General features: G+C 43.0%; 1 protein-coding gene across 1 annotated transcript in view; it reads left to right on the top strand.

Moving 5' to 3' along the window:
* The first annotated feature begins 5457 nt into the window (after positions 1 to 5457).
* The window catches only part of CTTNBP2NL (CTTNBP2 N-terminal like), a 50204-nt gene continuing 35439 nt past the window's right edge, over positions 5458 to 20222 (top strand). The window contains exons 1-2 of the mRNA XM_040626896.1: positions 5458 to 5555; positions 17702 to 17825. The gene's annotated coding sequence lies outside the window, so the exon portion shown is untranslated. The remainder of the gene's footprint in view (positions 5556 to 17701; positions 17826 to 20222) is intronic.

Below are 20222 nucleotides of genomic sequence, written 5' to 3'. Positions count from 1 at the left end.
CTGTTTGCCTCTGTGAAATTTATATTTGGAAGTAACAAACATAACATCAACCAGTTTAACAACTCGTCATCTGGTATCTGTCTCTCAGTAATAATTTAATAATTTCAGAGATTAGAATGAAAAGGGAAATTTGAGACTCATTCAAAGGGACATGGAGTATTCTTCCAGAGATCTATGACTAATCTGTTGTTTGGGAATGAGGGGGTGAAGTTAAAAATTATCCCAATCCTCGGGAGCTTGCCTGGGTGATTTGGGAACTTTGTGGCTTATCTCATCTACTCCCAGGAATTTTCTATTTGGGCTAGACCACTCACCAACTGCATTTCTCTTTTGCCCCTCTATGAGCTTTGCATCCATCATACCAGCCCACCAGCTTCAGGGGAGCATGTGGCTAGGATGTTCCACAGAGGACGAGGGAGACAGGACCCAGAGTCCTCTGGATGCCCTCCCCACAGCCCCTAATAGAATACTGTAGGGCTATTCCCAGGATGCTGCCCTGTGACACCTTTCCCCAGCAACCCTAGGACTTTGGCCCTGGCTTTTTCACTGCCATCCTGTCTCCAGTTTGGAGATCCAGAAAACCACATGGCCTTTGTTTCCTGGTCCTGGGGAAGGGCCACCAGGGAGCCCCAGTAATGGAAAGAACAGTGAGTCACAGACGCCTGGGCTCCGCCCCCACTCCATCCACCTGCCAACTCCATGAGGCAGGGGTGCAGGGGAAACTGTGGGATTGGGGTCAGGAGGACCTCGGTCTTTGATCTCAGTTAAGCTTCTCTGCTAACCCCTTCTTAAACTCCCTAAATCTCAGTGACCTCTTAAGTAAAATGGAGATTACAATAACTATTTTAAAGGTTGGTGGCGAAAATTAAAAGAAATACTGTGCCTGTTGTGAAGAAGGCACTGAACAATTTGGCTGATGTTAGCACTATTGTTGTTCTAACCTCTCCGCGCTTGCTTTCTTACCTGAAAAACTGGAAGTAATAGTAATCACCTCTTAGGCTGATCACAAGGATTATATATGTAAAGGATTATATGCGTAGAGATCACAAGGATTATACATGTAGAGATTACAAGGATTATACAGGTAATACAGGTAAAGCACCTCGGCCCAGTGCCTGATACCAGGGAGGCACTCAACGTTACCATTTCTTTCCCTTTCCTTCCCAATCTTCCCCTACCCGATCCAGGATAAGAGTGTTGCTGCTCACTCGTGGCCAAGCTGGCTCCAATATTTAGCTAGAAGCCAGAAGAATCTGTCCCTGAAGGTGGTCCTTGGAGCCCCTTCCCTGTTGTGCGCTCAGCCCACGTCCATAAAAGGAAAAACTACCAGAGGAGGTGAGAAGCCTTCCCGGAGCTCACGTGGATGGCCAGGAGGGAAGGGGACGGCTGCAGGACGCATCGCTGGGCACTAGGGGGAGCAATAAGCTCGGGAACATAGTGAGGGCCGCGCCCCAAAATCTCTCCACTCCCTCCGTGCCCCAGTCGCCCAGTTGGGCTGATTCAAGCAGGAAGAGAACGCTTAACGATTACTCTTAAAGATTAAAGGCCTTTGTGGGGACAAATGATGAGGGAAAATGCAGGGATACGTGGAGAGTGCACACCTTACCTCCTGCTTCAATTTGGTACCGGCCTAGAGAGCTCTCCTAGGCTTCTAGACTTCCACCTCTGGGTACCCTGGTGGAGGAGCTCTCTGGGGGTCTAGGAAAACCCGAGGTAGGGAAGACTGGCCACTTTTCCCAGTCACTCCAACTTCTACATCTAGCCCCCCAGCATCTCAGCAAGTCCCAGTGGCTCACAGCTAGAAGGAGTCTTATAGAGCCCCAGATGTTCAACCCCCAGCTGCCAGCTGAAGGGCTGGAGCCCAGAGAGGAGAAAGAGCTTGCGCAAGATCTCCCAGTCAGTATGTAATAATCCCTCATAGAGTTTACTGAATACTTTCATGTCCATCATCTCTCTTGGATAGTCACCACCACCCGGTGTTGTGGGCAGGAAATATTATTCTATTTTACAAATGGGGAAACTGAGGTTCAGGTAAGTGCCCATAACTCTCCTCTTCCCTACTAAATTTCCATGGCCACCCACCATCTCCTCCTCTCTTGCCTTCCCTTGTTTTAAAATAGGTCAAAACTATACTCATAACCCCAGGAAGATTGCTACACAGCTCCAAGTATTCCATAAATCAAATTCTAAAATATTTGTGGCATTCCCCATATTCCTAACCCATCCAGCATGATGGAGACATGGTAGAGCATAGGAATTACGAAGATGCACTTTGGGATCAGATCTGAGTAAATATCCAGTGTTCATCTCTTATTAATTCCATGACCATGAACTTCGCTGTGCCTCAGCTTTCTCACCTGTAAAATGGGAATATTCACACCTATCTCCTGGAATTCTTTTATAGGTTAAATAAAATGACCTGTAAGGCAATTTCACAGTGCTTGGCATACAGTAAAGGCTTGAGAAATGTTTCTGGTATATACAATTTATCATATAGTCATAGAACAGAAATGATCTTTAAGAGTCAGTTCCCTAGTTTCATGCCATTTACCAATGAACTTAAATGGCGTTAAGTGGGGAATGTTACTATGCGAAGTAGGTTTACATACTCGTTTGAATGGTTTTCCCTCCTTCCCAAAATTCATGTCCACGTGAAACCTCAGAATGTGAACTTGTTTGGAAATAAAGGTCTTTGCAGATGTACAGAGTTAAGACGAGGTCATACTAGATTAGGGCGAGCTCTAAATCCAGTATGACTAGTATCCTTATATATCTTTATAAGAAGAAAAGGATGTATGGAGACAAAACACACCCAGGGAAGAAGGCCTTGTGAACACAGGCAGAGCCTGGGATAATGCAGATACCAGCCAAGGAAAGCCAAGGATGGCCCGAGCCACCAGAAGCTAGGAGAGAAGCAAAGAACGGATCCTCCCTCAGAGCTCCCTCCCCAAAGAACCAACCTGTCAGCACCTGCATTTTGGATTTCTAGGCTCCAGACTGAAAGAGAATAAATTTCTGTTGTTTTAAGCCATCCAGTTTGTGGTAATTTCCAGCAGCCCTGGGAAACTCATATGGTTTGTGAAGAGGGAGAACTCCAACAGAACTCTATTTTTTTTTTTTTTTTTTTTTACTTCTAGTCTACTCCATCATTATCTCCCCAAACCAGCAAATAAACATTTATGGAACACCTACCTAGGAAGTTGACCTATTACCTCTCTACCTCTGCGTACACCTTTGTACCAGACTCTGAATTTATTTACATGCTTTATGTATGGAAGCACCACAAAACTTCAGGACTATCTCACCCTGCAGTCTAAAGGTCACCATGGGCTTTACAAATCCTGCCTGCTCACTACCTCCAGAGGTGATGAATTCAAAGGAAAGCAATCTGAACACCCTTAGGACTCTGATTCCTACCAGACAGGGATGATGTCATTCTTGCTGGTTCCTCCCACACTCACTCAGGAATGGGCAGAGGGAGCCAGGGAGTCAGGGGAGCAGCTGGTTGCCATAAAGGAAGTAAGCCAGCCTGGGAGTAGAATGGGTGGCCGTGGGTTAACAGCTACAAAGGAAAGGAGGGGAAGGGGGGAGGAGCTGATTCACTAGGACAACTCTTAGGGTGACTCAGAAGCTAGCAGAAAATAGCCTGTTCTCCCACATCTGCCTCATTGTCGGGCAATGAGACACTTCCTCATTGCAAATACAGAGGCAGGGTAAAAGGGAGGAGGAGGAAATGGGACTTTTCATATTTGTGGGCCTATGCCAGCACCTCACACTCTGTGTTTTTAACCATTTTAGACATTTTGTTTCAAGTCCAGTCAGTATTCATTGAACACCTACTATGTGCCTGGCCTTCATCCTGCCTTTCAGATGGTCCGGTCTCCTGAACACACGGAATGATGTCTTTTAGTTCGAATTTCCTATGTCATTGCTGCAAAAACACTTGGGCTGCTGTTGCGCACCTTGGTACAGTCTTGTTCTTAAATAGGATGACTCTCTCAGGCTTATAATCAATAGCAGGCAGATGTGGAGGCTTTTTCTGGCTCTGATGCTGGGTTTATACTCTTCCAGGCCCATTCTGTGGACCAGTCCTCCTTGTGAGAGTCAGTGTGCGGTGAGCAGAACCTGGCACAGGTTTCGAGCCATACATCCTCATTGGAAGTTCTTTCTTTACCATTTACTAGCTCTGTGACCTTACTTGATCTCTTTTCATTGCTATCTTCTCATCTGTAAAATGGGCAGGACGATGTCTATCTTACAGGTTAGGATAGATTTATCATATAATAGCGCAGGTTAAATAAGATATCACATGAAAGTACCGCCACAGTAATGACATGTCTTCCTAGATCAATACTATGCCCCTAATACTATCTTGCTTAATAATAATTGTTACGATTAGGGATAATGTATTAAAAGCAATACATTACTTATGCATGATAAATATTTAATTGTATCATAAGTATTTATTATATTGTATTTAAAACAATGTGGTTATTATTATTTTAACCAGCTAAATCGATCTGGTGGACTGGAGTGCAGTCTATGGAAAGGGAATCCAGAAACCTTAACCTCAGATAGGGATGCATCCTCTTCCCTCTCTGGGTTATTTGGTCCTGGGAGGGCTTGCTGCTAACAGCAAGATCTGCATTCCTGAGTTCACAAGGAGGGACAGACATTCCTTGCATCCTCTACACTGCCCTCCGTTCCAGCTTCAACGCAAACGCCATTGCGCCACAATATAAGAGGGCCAAGGACACGCATAGCGTGGAAAATCTTGACAGACTAATTTGCAATTATTGCACTTCTGCCTGGAAGGCAGGTCGGACTGGGTTTTGCTCCCCCTGGTGCTACCCGGTGTCCCCACGCCAGGGGCTCCAGTGTTAGTATTTCTCTCCCAAATTTAATGGGAAAAGAGAAGGGAGGGCTGGGGCGGGGGTGTCTCGGGGCTTATCTTTGCGCTCTTGTTTCTAGCACCACACCCACAAGCTGGTCCAAGAGAAAGAGACAGCAGGAAAGCCACGTTACCAGGTTTTCCGACAACTAATTCTAAAGCAGGCACCAAAGGGCATTTCACTTATTAACATTTTGGATCAAATGAAACGTTAATGCGCCCAATCAACCCGGGCACCCAAAGCCCGCCATTCCTAAGCGTCCCAGACCAGGAGGGTAAAGCACGAAACACTCGGCCCCGTGCTGCCCAGAAGCCGCACACAAGGTGGAAAGTTGCAGAAGCGGAGCCGGGAGGGGCGCGAACCCACCCCGGAGCCCGGGCCGGAGGAGGCGCTTCCTCCAGGAAGTGACGCGAGCTCAATCCCAGCCTGGCTCTCCCCAAACAAAAGGGATCTTGGGGCCCCGGGAGGAGCCTAAATGACATTGGAGAAGCCCCTCCTCCAGCCGGCACGGATTGGTGACGGGGCTGAGGAAGCGAGGTGGCGATTGGACCTGGTGAATGCCAGTGCGCCCGCCTGGCGGTTGAGGGGCGGGGCCTCGGGGGGCTGTGGATGGGAGCTGGTGGCGGAGGCGGCGGGGAGCAGAGCCCGGAGCGCCGGGAAAAGGTAGGAGCCGCCAGGGCTGGGGCTTGGCGCTGGCTTGGGGGGCCGGGTTCTCGAGAGAAAAGCAAGGGTAGGACCACCGGTGTCCTCCCACCACCGTCCCAACTGCCACTCGCGCCCATCCCCTGAGGGGGCGGGGCCGTCGCCTCCGCCTCCCGGTATTCCCCGAGGAGGCGGCTCCTCATCCACCGAGGGTCCTCGCAACTGCTTATTGTCCCCCGTCAATTCCAGCTCCGTAGAAGGGCCTTCCCTCCTGACACCGTCGTTTACCCCGCTCGCCCAGCGCCTCAGCCTTGGGGAGGGCGCACAGGTTCCCATTTTCTAGGCTGCCGCCCCCACCCCCGTTCTGTACCCCCCAGGAGGTCAGACATCCCTCCCTACACTTGTCCCTGCTCGCTAGAGTGGGACCAGAGCTAGTTTCACCCGTAAGATAAAAATCAGTGTTTTTCAAAAAAGATGGGCGAAGCAGAAATCAAGACCCGACCTAGACAGCCAGCTCCACAGAAGAAGCGGCCTTCCCCCACTTCAGTTCTTCCCATCCCCCACTCTCTGATACTCGGGCTTCCTCCCGAAGCCCCTCGGATCCTCTCTTCCCTTGAGCGGGGGAGGGGGAGGGTGGCGGGGATCGAGAGCCCACCTGTTTCGGGACGGTTTTAGACTCTGGAGGGAGGAGAAATACTAACTCCCCACTCCCCCTTCACCCTTGGTACCTTCCCTCCACTCTCTGTTCCTTGAGGGAGAACCCAACTTCAAGGGTTTTTTAGGTTTGAGTTGCGTTTCATTTTTGCTTTCTACCCTATTTCTGCCCTGGGAACTTAATGAAAAACCATCCTTTTATGTTTCACAGATAGGTGGGTGTGTTGGATATCTGCAGAGTTGGCCTTACGTGGGTAGAATGCAGTGTATATTGTTTGGCTGTCAGTGAATAATAGCATGTTTTCAAATAAAGCAATGTAGATAAGTAAATAAAGAGCGTTAGATTAGGAATGAATATCTCCCAGTCTAGGGTGGGCTGGTCGGTTGCTCAGGGAGACTGCATTTAACCTTGAAGGTATAGTTCTGTTGAAACAAAAGGCAGGAAGTGTTTGAAGAAAATTCAGGTTCAGCCATCTAGGTTTATCATTAATCTCATCCTGTGGCCTTTGGTTACTCTGCAGCCCCTTTTTTATGGTGGGTTTTTCCTTCCAGGGGAAGCTGAAATACATATGATGTTGTTGATTGGTTTTATAACACCGGTATTACCTACCAGAATTTAGGGGATGAAAAGTCAGAGCAAGTTTTAAATCTCAGAGATAAGGATAAATAAAAGCAAGGTCAACTCCAGCTATTCACAGACCTGTAACCACCAAGAAGTGTCTCTGTGTTGTGCTCATAAAGGCTTTGTCAAGTTGACCTTCATTTCAGCAGGTGCAAAATATTGATGATTTTGGCCTAATGTTAATGACATTGTATCCCCAGTAATCATCTAACGGTAGCACTTACATGTATTAAAGTTTACCATATTTTTTAACATTATTTCTTTTGCTTTCAATCTGAAGTCCTTCTTACTACTGTTATCTATAGCCAAGCTAATAGCAATGAGAAGCAAGGAGTTGAAATCATGGTGGGTAGTTATAATGACTGTCTTTTACCCTCCTGGTTAGACTTTCTGAAGGTAGACCTCCTGAAGTTTATTATTTTTGAATAGTTGGCTTCGAAGTTTTCAGAGCCACTCTTAGTGCTCACAGATCTGTTCAGTGATTGTTTCCAGATCTCCAATAAAAAAGCACAAAGAAAAAACCATGTGGTAGGTCTCCCCAGCAAACACAAAACTTGATAGGAGAGGGTAAGACGTGGGCCCCCGGCAATAGCAGCAGGAAAAAACTAAAAGCAGAACAGGAAATCCCAAAAAAATATATCTTATTACATGAGCAGAGAACAGAAAATAAACTGAGGTAAGAGATTAAGGCAACCCAAACAGGGGTGATTGCCGGAGTTTTAATGAGCAGAGAGGAAAAAGCAAATAATGCTCTTTGATTATTTAGCGCAATAAGCAAGACCTGTCTGATACACGTTTGGGTCTTGGAAATCTTTTCTCTGACTTTTTCAACAACTGTTTGTTCATATTAGATGAGGAGAAGCATTATATGCAGAGGATTTTTATGTATATGTCTAATCTATGTCACTTAATTACAAATTCGTTGAGAGCAGGTAGTAGTAATTTTTAAAAAATCATTGTGTTTTTCCCAGTGCCTGGGACAAGTGTTTGTTGAACTTGGTTTGAAGCTGTCACCTTAGGGTAGACTAGAAAGATAAATTACTGGTAGGATACGGTACAACTTCGTAAATAGTCCATTGCCTTTGCCTTGATTTAGCTTTATTTTCCCTACCTGATGTCTTAGGAAACTCCAGTACCTTAAGTGACTTTAAAATATTGAATTTCCTATAAGGAAACATCTGATGTTTATATATATAATTTTGCTATAATGAAATATGAAGGAGACTTATTAATGTAATCGCTGCTAGTCATTTTAGGATTTTATTTTTCTGAGAATCTGACTTGAGTGGAATGAGGTGAATTTAGGAGAATACACTAAGAACTGATTGCTGGTTTTCAGGATGTTTTCCAAGTGTTTAATTTTGACAAGTTCCTGATCTACCTTGGAATTTTTTAAAGTGGATTTTTAGTCGATTTTGTGCTTTTCTGAACTAGCACTAAATACATGAACAGGGACACAGACAGTATTGGGTCCCTGGATGGAATCATGCGACTGATTATGGTGGGCCCAGTGCACTTGGTCTGTAATGGGCTTGTGTCTTGGCAGAATCAGGTTCGCAATGCTACCAGTTAATTTGCAGAACAGGATTGGAATTCTTGGCTTTCCTGAGTGTAGGAGAACCGTGTTTCAAGGAATTGCCATTGAACTGGCATTTGGTGACACGGTATGAGAAGCAGAGATTTATTTCTGGAGGAAATTTGTCCAGTCTGTGGTGGTTGACCCCAGGAATGGCTTGTCAGCCTGTCTCTGAAGGCCATTTTTTTCTTATTTCCTGCATGTTTGCTGCTAATAACTAAAAATCACATCTTCTGAGTTTCAGTTCAGAGCATTTCAGTGAGAAAACGGCTTATTCATTGTGAGGGTATAGAGCGTGGGAATTGACAGCCGAAACTCTAAAGGCAAACCTGTGTTCAAATCCCAGCTCTGCTGCTCTTTTACTGTGTGACCCAGGCAAGGGCAGTTTTCTATCTCACTAGATCCCATTTTCCTCAGCTGTGACATAGAAGTGATTCTGGGCGTGGTTTTTTTTTTCTTTTTTTAAGGTTTACATGAACTAATGTATACGTAAATCACAGAGCGAGGTCCCTGGCATGTAGGAAGCACACAATATTGGTAGGTCTTATTGCCGTCATTATTAGCACTTTGCATGTGAGTTACAGAACTTGATATTAAATATTCTTTTACTCCTTTAGCATTTTAACAAAGGTGAAGAATCACTATATGACTTTTGTTATCATTTGGTTGCTTTTAAATATCTCAGTATCTAGCTAAGATTCCTAAGTTGAGGAAACAAAGCTTATATATGTCATGATCTCAGACATCTGATACAAGGATTTTTAGGAGACTATGTGTGTCTGCCTCGTAGAGTATGTGTTTCGTAATTTTGTCATGCAAATTATCTTTCTTGAATTTTTTGGCCAGAGAAGAAGAAAGGCAAGGGATTCAACCATCTGGTGTGTTCTCTGACTTGTCAGTTGCTACACTTCAAACTCTACCATCTTAAGTAGCTCCATCCTCAGTGTCCTATTTATGGTTCTGTGGACACGGGGATGACAGTACAGGGTTTCACCTTCTGTTAGATTTAAGGATTTTCAGTGGTAATTTTGATCAAAAGTGGTTTTTGCCTTTTGAAGACAACTCCCCCAACTGCCCCTGAAGTAAGGAGCAATGATGGGAACAGGTGAGAAGAAACAATAGACAGGAGTTAAGAGTGGAGGTGGGGGGAGTCGAGGACAGGGGTGTGTGGGTTGAGGAAACAGGACCACAAGCAGGCATTGAAATAAAGAATGCAGTAATATGGTTCCTCCCTGCCAAGTATTTCCAAACTCTGTATTTCAGGTCCAAAGCCAGAGTTTCCAATCTAAATGTATCCTTTGCTGCTAAATGAAGCCTTTCTGACTTGTGGAGCCACAAAGAATGTAATCCTTAATTGTTACTGAGTTCTATAGAAACTAGAAAAGAAAATAGGAGAGCACAGGATGATGGGGTGTACAGACCAAAAAAACTTCTGACCTTGAGCCTTGAGAGCATCTGCTTGGGTCCTTTGTACACAGCTGCTAGGGAGGGCGAGGCTGAAGAGGGCTGTGGGTTTGCCATCCTAGACTGTCGAGAGCCAGGGAAGAAGCACGGCAGGGAGAAGCAAGCAGGGATGAATTGTTTCAACAAGAGATAAGAACTGTAAGTTACAAAGGAGGTAAGAGCATAGGGTAAGTGACAGGTAAATTACAGGAAAGAGAGAGAAGCAGTAACTTTGCTTTGGGGAAGTATGGGGGAAGGGGTGCCCCATCTCTCAGTTGCTGCTAACCCAGTCCTTTCCGTTGCAGCAGGTGGTACAGGAGTAAGGATAGAACCAATCTGGTTCTTTTTTTTTTTTTTTTTGAAGATTTTACCTATTTATTTGACAGAGAGAGAGAGACAGCCAGCGAGAGAGGGAACACAAGCAGGGGGAGTGGGAGAGGAAGAAGCAGGCTCTCAGCAGAGGAGCCTGATGTGGGGCTGTATCCCAGATTGCCGGGATCACGCCCTGAGCCGAAGGCAGACGCTTAACAACTGAGCCACCCAGGCGCCCCAGAACCAATCTGGTTCTTAAGTGATTTAATAGTTGAGGGTACAAAAATGATCAGGTCTAGTGCCATGTATTAGCTCCTTCCTATTGCCTCTTGTTTTAAATTGAAGGCACAGAAGAAATTTTCTGAAAAGGCTCTATCCCTGAAGACTTCTCCACTGCTAAACCTTTAGCCTTCCCCCCACTGACTGACTCTTAACACATTTGTTCCTCTTGGGAGTCTGATGACTTCTCATTCAGTGTGTCTCACAGCAGTGACCATTTTCCCCTTAAAACCAGTTCCTTTTCTAACATCCCTGTTTCTATTAAGGCGTCATCGTTCTAGTTAGGCAGTCTAAAAGTTCACCCGATCTGGGATGATTTCCCCTCCAGCCTCGTGGAATGGAACCAGTACCAAGTTACTGTAAATTCTGCACGAAGTCTCCTGCATCCGTCATTTCTCTTCCATCCTGACTGCCACCATCCTAGTTAACACATTTTCTCCTCATACCTATGCTTGTTGAAGTTTTCTCCTAACTACTTTTTCTGCTTCTAATTTCCCTTCAGTCAAAGCAGCTCTTTCCCTTCCTAAAAGTATGCTTTTGTTGTGAAATTCACCTGGTTAAAAATATATAGTGGCTTCTCATTTCCTAAAAGAGAAAACCCAGTCTTGTTGGCCATCATTCAAGGTTTTATACTGTACATTTCCTTCCAACCAGCATTTTTTAAATACCCCCTTTGAACCACACTGCTAGGTGCTAAGTTTAATCAAGTTGAGTTTGTCCAGGGGAGCCAAGTCTCAGAAGACAGATATGTAAACAGAAGAACTAATAAAACAAAGTGATAACTGCTCCTGGGTTATGAATATAGATACATATCCACTATGCATTTAACATAATGTAAAAATTAGCCATGCTATGTTTAGAAAATCCATTTCTCAGGCATGAAGTTAAAATTGTGACTTGATTAAAAGCTGTAAAAAATTCTGTGGAAGTGAAAGCATGCATTCCACCTGTGTCCTAAAGTCACAAAAAGCTAGTGTAGACAGAAGGATGTCCTTTTCTTTTCCCAAGTATGGAGATAACCATTGGCCTGAGCGGATGCTGTGCATGTCCCTGAGCCGACTTTCCCAGAAACTGGCCAGGCCATCTCCTTCCTGGAGCAAATCAACCCGCCAGGTCAGAAGGAGTCAGCTTGTCTTGATTTCTAAATTAGACACATGAATGATAGAAACTGGCAACTCATCAGAAAAGTAAAACTTCATTATCCTTGCTGATAAAACCATGTATGTGCTCCAGGGATGAGAACTGATCAGTCACTCATTTTAACTACCTGAAAACTCACATGTTAAGTGGATCAAGGAATGGTGAAGTAGGAGAGCCAGGATGGAAACCCACACAGCTTTTCACTGCAACATACCGCCTCTCAGGAGAGTGACTGTCCCTAAAGAACCTTGGAGCAAAAACAATTGCTAGGTCCGTCGTTGGTAATCTTCAGCTGAGAGCAAATTGTTAAACTTTTTTAAAAATCCGTGATCTGATTTAGAAGACAAAATTTAAGGGGCGCCTGGGTGGCTCAGTCGGTTAAGCGTCCGACTCTCGATTTCGGCTCAGGTCACGATCTCAAGGCCCTGAGATCTAGCCCCGAATTGGGCGCTGGTTGATTCTCTTTCTCCCTGCCCCCCCCACCTCCCCCCACTTGTGTGCAGGCATGCACTCTCTCTCTCTCTCAAAAAAAAATTTTTTTTTCATTTAAAAAGAGAGGAAGACAAAATTTTAAAGGTTAAACACCACTACCAGTTATAGTAATTGTTGTGGAATTTTTTGCAGTTCCGGGCGAGGCAGGTTCTGGGCATAGCCACAGCACAGATACCTTGACTGTTTTATGGCTCATCCTTGTACTGTATGTTCTGTTTCTTCCCAGTTTAGAATCCTGATGGAGTCAATGACTTCCTTCCACATTGACATTTGAAGGGTTTTTGTATTTCAGGCTGCTCCTAGAGTTGTGGCCTATGAATCATTTTACTGGAAAGAAAATCAATCTATATGTTATTTTTTCTTCGTTGTGGGATTTTACAACTCTTGGTGACATTATTTCAGAAAAACAGAAGTTTAGGAGAATGATAGGTGATACAGACAGATATATATGTCAATGCAATCTTGTTATAATTTCATTTAAACTAAACAAAGTAAACTGACAAGTATACTTGGTGGTTCATACTTTTGGTATTTTTCTAATGTTAAAAGACATTTTTTAATGACAAATGTTAACATAAAATCTATTATTCATTTTCATTAACATACATTCCAGTAGCTTAACTAATGTAGTTCTTCCGGTTTGGTCTTGTCTCAGATGAGACTACTTGAAAGGGTGTAAACAGATATCCAGGTAGACAGACCTGTTTTTAATAGCGTTGTGCTAAATGTCCTCATTTTGGGGGAGAGATGTTTGAGTGTTTGTTTATGGGCATGAGGCCACTTCCTTCTTTTCCTCAATACACACATAAATCTTACTGGCAACAAACGAGAGAGACAATGAGAGAAACAGACGTATACACATATACAGATAGTGAGAGAAAGAGACAGATATTCACACCCGGAAAGAGATACACCAGACATGCACGAGTCTTAAAACAGAGCTAAAGAGAACGAAAATCTGATACCCATCATGGTGTCCCAGAAAGTGGATTAGACTGGATCTTCAAAAGATGTACGTGTTAGACCCAGTTTTACGATTTAACTGTAATCTTCAGGAATTCACTGAATAACCCTGGCCTCAGTTTTCATCTGTAAAATGAAGAGTGCTGAATTCGATTATTTCTGAGGTCCCTACCAGATTTGTGGATCACGTTTTAGCTGAGGTTTTTCTACCACACAATTCTTAAAACTGGTGAAATGAGATCTGATGTGAATAGTAGTTACCAAGTAGCGGTAGTTGTTAAGGGAGCCGCTGGAATCAAATTACTTAGGTTCAAATCCCATTTCTGCTGCATACTAGATCGGAGACTTTGAGCAAGTTATTTAGCCTCTGTGCCTCACTTTTCCAGTCTGTAAGATGGGGGTGTGATGGTGGTTGTAGCGTCCGTCATCTAAGGTTGGGATTCAAGTAATTCATGGCAAGTACTTGGAACACTGCCTGGAACCCATTAATGTTTATCTTTTTTTGTTTTGTTTTTATTTAGCTCAATAAATGTTTATCTTTTTTGTTATTACTATTCCTGCTTGAATTCTTCTTGGAAAACTCTGCTATAAAACTCTGAGGTGGTGGTGATTAACATTGATAGGCTCAATTATATCATTATTCATTTCTGTACTGAGCATAAATCCAGAAAACCTGGCACCCTAGAATCTTCTGTGAATAGAGTATGTTTGGATAGAGTACTGAAAGTATTTTAAATGTCGACCTTAGCTTCATTACAGAACTGGTTTCTTGGGGCCTATTTCACAGTCTGTATTGACTATTGGATACACAAGCATCTCGATCCCTTAGCACTGTTGCAATTTCTTTCTGAGTGCATTATTCGTATTACATTTCAGGATCCTGAAATTCATAATCTCCAAAACTGTTTTGAAACCATTCTGTTGTATATAATACTAGCTATAGTGTGGCTCAAAAAAACAGACCGATAACAGTAAGACAAAGCAAGGCATTCTGAGAACTGTTAAGCATTCTCCTGGTAAGGGGAAGGCTTAATCTAGAAGCTCTGAGAGTCTTTAAAGTAGTAAATGGTTAACATGTTGTATTAGTTTGATGGGGCTGCCGTTACACCACAGACCGGGTGGCTTAAACAACAGAAATTTATTTTCTCATAACCCTGGAGGCTAGAAATCGGAAATCAGCGTGTCAGCAGGATTAGTTTCTTCTGAGGCCTCTCTCTTTGGCTCGTAGATGACCATCTTCCCCCTGTGTCTTCACATGGTCTTTTCCTGTCGCATGTTTGTGTCCAAATTTCCTCCTTTTCCAAGGATACCAGCCATATTAGATTAGGGCCCACCCTAATAATCGCATTTTAACTTAAGTACCTCTTTAAAGACCCTGTCTCCAAATGCATCACATTCTGAGGTGCTGGGTGGGGATCAAGACTTCAGTATATGAATGGGCGCAGGAACCCAATTTTTTTTTCTGAGAGAGAGAGAGCACAGGGGGTGGGGGCAGAGGGGAGAGAGAGAGAGAGAAAGAGCAGGGGGTGGCACCAAGGGAGAGGGAGAATCTTAAGCAGGCTCCACGCTCAGCGTGGAGCCCAGTGCGGGGCTTGATCTCACAACCCTGAGATCATGACCTGTGCCAAAATCAAGAGCTGGAGCTTAACAGAAATCAAGAGTCGGAGCTTAACTGAGCCACCCAGGTGGCCCAAATACTTACTGTGACGCATAGACACATGAGGATCCAAATAGTCCAGCAGTATCTTTTATCTTCAACTGAAAGATTGATTTGGCATTTGTAGTAAAGCTTATATTGCTTAGTATTGTAGATGGCAGTAAAATATTTGTTTTTATACCTTGGTTTTAGAACCTTTGTAAATAATAATAGCAAAAACAGCTCTCTTTAGTAAAGGTACAAAAGATCTGTTTTCTTGGTCAGAAAATTATTTTCTGAAAGTATTTTGACATGTTTTTCTTCCCTAGCCTAATCCTAAAATGCCAAAAGTGGAATGAGAAGTACAGTTTGGAATGTTGTCACTCTTTTACCCCCAAATGCATAAATAACCCTTCTGAGAAACTAGAAGTGCCAGAGGGTGGGGAAACTTAAATCTTTTTGAGATAGTCAAGGTAAGATGTCAACGCCTTCTACCCCCAGATAGTAGGTTGCTTTGGATACATTTTTAAAAATAGCAGTGCATTTTTGTCCATATTTAGATTTAGTATTTATAAATGTGACATGCTTATTTTATTTTTTAAGTTTCATATATTCTGGGTTTTTAAGGAAGTACATTATCTAGTGGAAAGCTGTCAAAAACACCCATTTTGTATGTCAGCATTGACTCTGAATTTTAAGAATTGGTTGGCTTCCTATATTTTGTCTTAGCTGATACGTATGTGAAAATCCTTACATAATTGGAGCAAATTTGCTTTCTATCTTATTGCTAATACTAAAAACTTCCTGAATGGGCTGGACCCAGTCCGTTGCAGCCCAAGTATAAGTTTTTTAAAGCTGATGTCTCAGTATATATTAAAGAAGTGATTTTTATGCAGTTTGCAAGCGTGATTTTCTGGGCAAAACAACTGCTTTGTTTTTTATACTACCCAAGTTGACTTGAAAAAAACCACACACACAAAACAGATCTGTGTAGTTTTTTTAAGGTGTTTCTATGTCCAAAAATATCTAAGACTCATCCAAAAATGTGCTTTCCCTCTTTCATGCGCCATACTACCCACTCTAGAGATGAAGCCTACAGTCCCACATAAAGACAGACACACACCCAGATACTAGATAGACAGACATCGTACTTGTACTCCACCCCGCCCTGCCCTCCTGCTTACATAGCTATAGAAACTGTTTGGGGTGTTTCTTTTTCCGCCAACCCATCTCTCTGTGGTAAAAAAGGCAACAACGCCTGCTATCCTGTAGAATTAATTCAGAGTTCCAGAGCAAAAGCTGGGACCTCCTCAAGAACAAAAAGAAGCAACCAGAACCTGAACGAATGGGGCTTGGGTATTACCCAGAGAAGGGAAAAGGTCAGAATAAAATGAACAGAACCCAGGCCGCAGCAACATACCTCCATGGCGAAGTCAGCACTGCCATTTCGGAGGGTCAGGGAGGGGTGCGGGCGCCCTTCTCGATAGCCACAACTCTTGTGACTGTTGGCACATAAAAGTTTGTGTAGAAGACTCACACACTCCTGCCTGTTGGCCCTGACTTGATGGAAAGTAGCGTGTGAATAGACCGAATGGTGCGCTGGGCAAACTGATGTTTAACATCATTTATTGATAACCTAGAAAGAAGTTTCATACATATCCCATAAATAGGCTTATTTTTTCCTAGGGTATTAAAATACATATAATTTGGGGCGCCTGGGTGGCACAGCGGTTAAGCGTCTGCCTTCGGCTCAGGGCGTGATCCCGGCGTTATGGGATCGAGCCCCACGTCAGGCTCCTCTGCTATGAGCCTGCTTCTTCCTCTCCCACTCCCCCTGCTTGTGTTCCCTCTCTCGCTGGCTGTCTCTATCTCTGTCGAATAAATAAATAAAATCTTAAAAAAAAATACATATAATTTATCTCTTTTCTTATATATATTTATTTTTTAATTGAGACAACTGTAAAGCTTAATAAAGCTACAGTTAGCTGTATAGGATAATGTATCCAGACAACTTGTCTACGAGTGGTTTTTATTTCAGATTTATAGACTGTGGCGTGCCTTGAACAGACATATCTGCCTCTAAACTCTAAGGAAAGTTACGTCGTGGAGACGTTCAAATGGAAGAAATGAGCTGAGCATCTGGTTGAAATGATCTTGTCTTTCAGAGTTACTTAATGGATGGTGACAGTGACAAGTAACGGCTCATTTAGAAAGCAAGTAGAGAGTGCGTAGACTGCGATACGGCATGCCAAAAATCTGGCCGTCATATTTTGGACAATTAATATGGAATTAGCAGCAGCCTTTTTCCAGATATCTTGGGCCACATCATTTAAATATTAGGCAAAAATGGGAGTCCAGTTTGAGAGTTGGTGGGTTACAGTACAAGACACCAGTTCGGTTTCCTCACATAAAATTTAAAGCCTATCATTTTTTAAAAAGTTTGCCGGTCTGATATACTATCAGGAAGACATAAACACAGAATTTGCATATAATTTAACACTTCATATTTGGGGGAACATGGGAAAAAGTAGGAGCTGGGATGAGTAATTAGCCTTACAAAGTCCAGGCGGTGACAGGTTGATTTGTTTGTTCATTGACTGGCGGGAGGTGAGGTGATATGTGCACACCTTACAAAATTCAGCAGTTTGAAAAGTTCGGTTGTAATTACGTCATTTTTCCATCCGAGTGTATTATGCATCAGTCATGGTGATTTAAGCAAATAGGCTTTTGTCAGTTCAGGGAGACAAAGTCATTTCTCTTCTAGGACATTCATAAGTTAGTCCTTGAAATGGCAGTGGACATCTTCAAGTAGAAAAAGATTTTGAAAGCCCTCACCTTCCCTAACTGTAATTGCAAAAGGGAAGTCAGATGCACGGTATTTTTCCAATGTTACTCAGCTTCGACTTGAAGAAGTGGCTGTTTTCTTTCTTGTCTGTGTCAACCCACACCTGTCAGACCTTATCAGCCGTAATGACAATTGGCGTTCATGGGATTTATCAAATCGTTTATAGTATGGTCACATAGATAATACATTTCTTATTATTTTGCAGTATTGGACACTTTTCCACCATGCAGATGGCATTTTAAATATACTTGTCAGTTTTCGCAAATTTTAACTGAAGAAGACCTTAAGAATTTATACTCGAGGACGAAAGTGTGACTGCCAGTTACCAGGTCAGTATCACCCCCACTCCCAGGAATATCGCTATCACCCTAAAATACATGTAGTTTTACTGTCTTTCACTTATATTAAATTTATTGCAGTGTCTTGTGTATTGAGATTGGAGCCAAATATAAAGAACGGCAAAGAACTGCTGAATTTTAGTATTTCTAAAGAAAGGTTATGGGAATATGTGAAAACAGACCTGTTGGTTTTTCAGTTACACAGCTGTGACCCTTTTTTTCCTCCTGTGTCATATTTGTATTGTATTCACTTCATGTAGACACTCAGCTGGATGAGCGGGTACATATTAGCAGAATGTTCCAGATATTAAAATGTGTGTGCAGAAGCAATTTACAAATGTAGATAACAAGACTATAGTGCTTTACGCCATTGACAAAGAATGGAATTTTTCCTTGCCTGGGCCGGACTCCTTTATGATTAAAGTGACTCTGAAGATTGTTTCCGTTTTTCTCTTTTACGAGGATGTATTTATCACAACAGATCCAAGACTTTGACTTAGGTATGGTCTAATTTAGCTCTTTGTATTTTCACTTTATTCTTATTTCACTGGATTCTCTAACAATAAATTCTTGATTTTGACCCATGAAAGCTTAGAATGGAAACAAGAAGGACTTTAGAGATTATCTAGTCGGTCTGATTTTACCTGTGAGGAAACGCAGTGCCGGAGCAACTGGGTAACTTTTTTCCTCAAGGCCACAGAGCTGCTTAGTGGCAGAACTCAGACGAAAATTCTGCACTCCTCACTCCCAGCCTGTTGTGCTTTCCTCACATGGCACTGCCCCCTTCAGCCCCAGTTTTCGATGTCGAAATAAGAGGATTGAAGGACTACACAGATACTGAAGGACGGAAGAAGAATGCGTGTGAACACTACTGTTGTACTTTGGTGCCCCTACATCCCGTTCATTTCCTCAGTGCAGTTGGTGTTTACCGAGTACCTTTACGAGTGCTCAGTATTCTGCTTACCATCCTGGGAGGGAAGGGGATGGGCATAAAATGATAGGATTTTTCCTCTGCTTTTTCATCTCTGCGAGATTAAAACATGAAACCATCGGGAAGAGGGGGACGGGTTTCATCTAAGAAACCAGTGTGACTCAACTGGTGGCTTAAACTCCTCACCGTTCTTCACTCCAGGATGCTCTCAGCCCTCTTCACTTGTGTTTCCCAACTGCAAAAGGGCAGCTTGAAGGTATTTCTGAGGTCATTGATCTTGGCTGCCCCCAATTTTGGTAATGCCTTTCTTAGAATTCTTGTGGAAAATGAGAGAGGATAGTAGTTATTAATAATTAGACCATTGTTCAGCTTGTATCAGGAACGTGGCAAGATGGTTTACGTTTATAAACCCAGTCTCCACAGCAACCCTATGAGTTAGATATCATCATCTCCCTTTCACAGTTAAGAAAACCAAGAATCAGAAAACTTGCCCCAAGTCACGCCACGAGCAGACCTGGCATCTATCCGACTGCAAAGCCACACGCTCTTTCCAACATACCATCTTAAATGAAGTGTGTGGCTTTATTGGGTTTGTGCTTTTGTTTTTTTAGTTCTTTTTAAAATAACCCGTTGTGAGAGGCCTTCTATAATCCCGAAGTAAGGATCACTTACCAGCTGCTAAAACTCGGGAGTTAGAAAGTTAGCAGCCCGAGCTGCAGTTAGATGGAACATACTTTGCCATGTGGCAAAGGTTCGTACAGCGTGTCTTGGAGCACAGTCTGACAACAGTGAAGTATGCCTGTTCTGCATGCTCTCCCTCCCTGAGAGGCAGCAGCTCTGGAAGGAATCAATGACTCTTTTGTGTGCCTCCTAAAATTTAATGTGCTCATAAGAGTTGGGAATTACTGGAGGGTGTGTGAACTCGTCATGGTGTAATTCACTTTAAAGGAAACTATATGAGAGTGACAATTTGGAAGTAAAAAGGGAGAGAAGGAAAGTAGTAATTGGCTCAGTCTCAGAAGTTATAAAATGCATCTTACCGTACCCACTGATCAGAAGACCCTTGGAAAATTGTGTAGCAGTCGAACCTCTATCTCTGTGTGGTTTTGAGAAATTAATCTTGTGGCAAGGATGGAGTCTATGCTGTGCAGTTTGCCATTTAACATATTTCAAAAGATGTAAGACTTCTCAGAGACATGAACTTACTGCTTCAGATAAATTCAGTTTGTAGTCATCTGTCCAATTAAGATGTTTAATAAGGACAGTATATTTTAAGAAATTATTTAAAAGTCTATTTGTATGATGGTTGCATTGAAGTCTTATTTTATTAGATGAAATATAAATACTGTGATAGCTGTTTCTCCTTTTAAACCGTCTACTTTCACAGAGAACACTTATCACGTGAAAGTAGACGGTTTAAAAGAAGAGCGTCTCCCATACTGCCACTGGACATTCTC

Source organism: Ursus maritimus, unplaced genomic scaffold (genome assembly GCF_017311325.1).
Source record: "Ursus maritimus isolate PB19 unplaced genomic scaffold, ASM1731132v1 scaffold_12, whole genome shotgun sequence".
Taxonomy (NCBI): domain Eukaryota; kingdom Metazoa; phylum Chordata; class Mammalia; order Carnivora; family Ursidae; genus Ursus; species Ursus maritimus.
Note: the sequence above shows the minus strand (reverse complement) of the source record. Positions and strands in the feature narration are given on the sequence as shown.